This window comes from Pongo pygmaeus, chromosome 2 (genome assembly GCF_028885625.2).
Source record: "Pongo pygmaeus isolate AG05252 chromosome 2, NHGRI_mPonPyg2-v2.0_pri, whole genome shotgun sequence".
Lineage (NCBI taxonomy): Eukaryota > Metazoa > Chordata > Mammalia > Primates > Hominidae > Pongo > Pongo pygmaeus.
The window spans coordinates 80215184-80220185 of record NC_085930.1 but is presented as its reverse complement, the minus strand read 5'-3'; the positions used below and the strand labels follow the sequence as shown (position 1 = coordinate 80220185).

The following is a 5002-nucleotide window of genomic DNA, read 5'->3' as shown; positions in this document are numbered from 1 at the left end:
AACTCCTGGGCTCAAGGGACTCCCCACCTCAGCCCCCTGAGTAGCTAGGACAATAGGCCTGCATCACCGCACCCAGCTGAAAGCCTGTATTTTTATTTATTTATTTATTTTTGAGACGGAGTCTGGCTCTGTCACCAGGCTGGAGTGCAGTGGCATGATCTTGGCTCACTGCAGCCTCCGCCTCCTTGGTTAAAGCTGTTCTCCTGCCTCGGCCTCCCGAGTAGCTACGACTACAGGCACCCACCACCTTGCCCAGCTAGTTTTTGTATTTTTAGTAGAGATGGGATTTCACCATGTTGACCAGGATGGTCTCGCTCTCTTGACCTTGTGATCTGCCTGCCTCGGTCTCCCAAAGTGCTAGGATTACAGGAGTGAGCCACTGCACCCGGCCAAAAGCCTATATTTTTATCCTTTGATGGACAAGAACGGAGGGATATCTCGCACTCTCTAAGCTGGTCTAGTTCTAGTCCTAGGCCTGTAAATGTAGACCACAATCCTGGGTTCCATCAGTGTTATTCTGGCATTCTTAGCATAATTGTCATGAACATATTTAAAATATTTTAGGCCACTGAGCAGGTGTGGGTTGTCCCCATAGTAAGAGGAGAAAGGGAAGCCAGTTCCTGTCTATCTCGATTCCATCTGAAATTATCCATTTGGCTTTGGGATCTGACTGAACGTAGGTATGTTGGCTGAAGTGACACCAAAATATTGACTGTAATTGCAAGGGTAAAATGTACTCCTCTGTTTTATTAATAGCTACTAATATAATTTTATATATATATATATATTTTTTGAGACAGGGTCTTGCTCTGTCACCCAGACTAGAGTGCAGTAGCATGATCTCAGCTCACTGCAACCTCTGCCTCCCAGGTTCAAGCAATTCTCTTGCCTCAGCCTTCTGAGTAGCTGGATTACAGGCGTGTGCCACCATGCCCAGCTAGTTTTTGTATTTTTAGTAGAGATGGGGTTTCACCATGTTGGCCAGGCTAGTCTCAAACTGCTGGCTTAAAGTGATCTGCCTGCCTTGGCCTCCTCAAGTGCCGGGATTACAGGGTTGAGCCACTGTGCTGGGCCAATTTTATAATTTTTTTAAACAAAAACAAAAAATTATTAAACAATAGCATCCAACCGTATAAACTTAGATATTATATATACATATATTTACATTCATAAAAATAATGATTAGTTTTCTGGATGAAGAACTAAGGCCCAGAAGTTAACTAGGTTAGTGGCTCAAGCTAGGCTGCATTTTAGAATCAAGGGCAGTGATGCCCAAGTCATAGTGACCAGTGGCATCAGAATCTCTTGGGGTGGGATCCTTTTATTATTATTTTGTAAAGTTCCCTAAGTTAAACTTGAAAAGTGAATTAGGTCATATTAGGTCAGAGATTAATACAAGTTGTCCTACTGATTATCTTACCCTAGCAAGTACAGGTTAGTTTTTGTGATTTTCTTATGTATGCTGTTTCTAATAAAAGAAGAGGTTGATCTCTTGCTCAATGCAACTAAAAGGTGAGCTTTAAAATGACACAGGTGATCACAACTCTATCCAAAGAATAGTGATGCACCATACTTAATCCCAGCGTTAGTTCTTATCCTCAGGTGCTTGTCATTCATTCTTGGGACTTCAAAATAAATATAGATATAGATATCCAGGAACCGCTTTAGACTAGATAAATCAAAATCGATCACTAGGAGAGACACCTGAGCATATGAACTTTTAAAAAGGTTCATGATTTTGATGCCTCACCCTGGATGGAGCGCTCTTATAGTATGCCACATGGTATGTCCTTAGCTGTATTCAGTAAAATTACAGGGAAGCAGATTCCAGTTTAAGAGAAAACAATGAAAATAATTTAGGGCTACCCAGTAATAATGGATTTTTTTTTTTTTGAGATGGAGTCTTGCTCTGTCACCAGGCTGGAGTGCAGTGGCACGATCTCGGCTCACTGCAACCTGCTTTCCCGGGTTCAAGCAATTCTCCTGCCTCAGCCTTCCTAGTAGCTGGGACAACAGGCGTGCGCCCGCATGCCCAGCTAATTTTTGTATTTTTAGTAGAGATGGGGTTTCATCATGTTGGCCAGGATGGTCTCGATCTCTTGACCTCATGATCCACTCGCCTCTGCCTCCAAAAGTGCTGGGATTATAGGTATGAGCCACTGCGCCCGGCCTGGAATGGTTTTAAAGCAATGAGCTCTCTGTGGCTAGAAGAATAAAAGCAAAGGTTGAATTATCACCCACTGGGAATGCTATCAAGGGGTTTCCAAATTCAGTAAGTACTTGGATCACATGATATTTGAGTTTCCTCACAATTCTTAAGTTTCTATAGCCAAAACTTCCAACAGATCACATTTAATGGATGTAGACATTGTCATGAAAACTCATGATTTTACCAGAAATTATCACAGTTATTTTGTCTGTAAAATGGATTAGAATTTAGTAGTACTGGTGGAACATTGCGTCTGACATCAGTCTTATTGAGAGGAATATGTTTCCCCTCCTCTTCATGCTTGGATGGAGGGAAGGGAACTTCTCCTTGCTCCTCCAAAGTGAGAAGTGTAGGAAAAATCTCTCTGAACCCTCATTCATTCCTTCCCAACAAAGAACTGTCTCATCCCATGGGTGATACAAGAAGGAACTGAGCATGTGTGGTCCAGCCCTTGGTAGACCTTGAAAGCTAACTGGTCTCAGAATGCAAAGATGAGCTCTGCCCCAATAAGGGAGAGGCCCACAGTTCTCTCCAATCAGGGAGAAATATTACAGTGTCTGATTGGAGAAAAATTCAACCTTCTCTATTTCAGCTTATTCACTGATAAAGTGGATATTTTTCTCTTCTTCTGACTCCTGTTTCTTATTTCTCAATTTGTTCCAAAGTGAAGAGGGGAATAAGAGAGTTACCTGCTGGTGTCCTTAAACCCCTCACCTATCACAATACAGCAATAAAGTGTAACTGTCCATCTCTATGACACTGTGTTCTGAAATGGCATTGCATTATTTTTTTCAAGTCAGTGAACTCTCACATTCTAAAGTACAAAAAGAACAAAACATTATATAAAGTCCCTCTTTCTCTACTGGCATAAAAAATTTGGGATTTCTAACTGCTGAAATTGTCTACCCCTAGGAAGTAATAACATTTCTCAAGTTTCCAGTTTATTGGGAATAATCTTAGTCATGATCTGCAGAAGTTGGTCCTGAACAATTTGAAGATAGGTCTTCTTTATCTTCGTAGGATGTTCCACACCAAATACAATAAAGAAGTTCTTCTCTTAAATAACTAGTCAATATTTGTAATTTTTCCAGTACACTTAAATCTTCACTCTTTTATTCATCTTCATCCTGTTCTTTTTCTTCTTCATCTTCTTCAGTCTCCTCTTCAAGCCTCAACCAGTACCATGCTTCCCTGGGAACCTGAATATTTTTCTGGGTGTCCAATTGTTGACAGACTTGCTGGCTTCTTCTGAGATCTCCTTCTAGCATTATTTCATCTTGCTTATTTTTAAGTCGCATTCAAAACTGGTCTGCAGCTTTTTCTTCAGCTTGGTTATTCATGTGAATCTTTTTTCTGTAGCTTTCTAATTTTTCCTCTGCTTTCCGTTTTAATGATGCCTCATGACCAAATGCCACTTTTCCCTGTTTTGATATTGAGAGGAATCAGTTCAACAATACCACCCCCACTCTTGCCAAGTGCCTGACCACTTTTATAGCCCATCTTTTGGAGGAAGGCAAACCCTTTGTTTTCACAGCCTAGTGCATTCTTCAACCCAATGTTATGTCTTCTTTGTTCTTCTTCTTTTAAACTCTTCTGCCTGTGTTTCAAGTTAGCTTCCTGTTGCTTTTCTTCTTTTCCACAGGCTTCCTGGATTTGCCTTAGCATTGGCAAGCCTGGTCTGATATCTTCTTGGACATTAAGGAAGGAATCAGACGTTAGTCCTCTTCTTCTGCCATGTTCAACTTCACATGGCTATGGTATCTGACAGCTCTCTACTCGCCCTGGTTCAGCTCCGGGGAGTGCGTGCTGCGCAAGCGCCCACCGACCAGCGTTGGACTTCAGGGCCTTGGCTCCCTACCATCTTTAATCATTTCTTAAATTCTCAGAATTGGAGAACTAGGTGTGGTGGATGTTTTCTGCTTGCCTCTCTAACCTACGCTAGTTTCCCTCTTTCCACTCTGCTCTGTGTCCTGGGAGGCTGACCTGTCTGAACCTTACCAGTGGGCTCCCTCGTCTTTTTGCACCTGATTGGGTTCAGCTCATGGGGAGCCCAGACTGTGAAGTCAGGGCATTAATTTATCACTTTACCCTTTACCTGCAGGTCTCAGCTTCTAATAGGATGTCCTTTCTATAGGATCTGTGCCCCTATCTCCATCTCTGCACCCCCCTTCTCCTCCTTCCCTCTCTGTCTCTCCCTTGACCCCCAGCATGCTTCATCCTTATTTTGCTCCTTTAGGACTTTGGGAATTATCTTTCCTTATACCCTCCCTACACTTTTATAACTAGTATCTATTTTAAATTCTCCTTAAATTATTCAACCTGAGTATGTTATCTCTTTCCTGCCTGGACCGCAACACATACTTTAGGTCACTGGTTTTAAACTGGGGACAATTTTACCCACTGGGAAACATTTGGTGGTATCTACAGACACTATTTTGTTTTGTTGGTTTTAAATTTTATTTTAAGTTCAGGGGTACATGGGCAGGTAAACTACATGTTGCATGGGTTTGGTATACAGATCATTTTGTCACTGAGGTAATAAGAATATTATCCTATAGGTAGTTTTTTGGTCCTCTCCCCTCTTCTACCCTCCACCCTCAAGTAGGCCCTGGTGTCTGCTGTTCCCTTCTTTGTGCCCATATGTACCCAATGTTTAGCTCCCACTTATAAGTGAGAACATGTGGTATTTCGTTTTCTATTCCTGTTAGTTCACTTAGTACAATGACTTCCACCTCCACCTATGTTGCTGCAAAGGGCATAATCTTGCTCTTTTTTATGACTGCATGGTGTTCC

At 41.9% G+C, this 5002-nt stretch overlaps 1 pseudogene; it reads right to left on the bottom strand.

Moving 5' to 3' along the window:
- Positions 1 to 3159: 3159 nt before the first annotated feature.
- Positions 3160 to 3960, bottom strand: LOC129033894 (G patch domain-containing protein 11-like; annotated as a pseudogene).
- Between the last annotated feature and the right edge of the window lie 1042 nt (positions 3961 to 5002).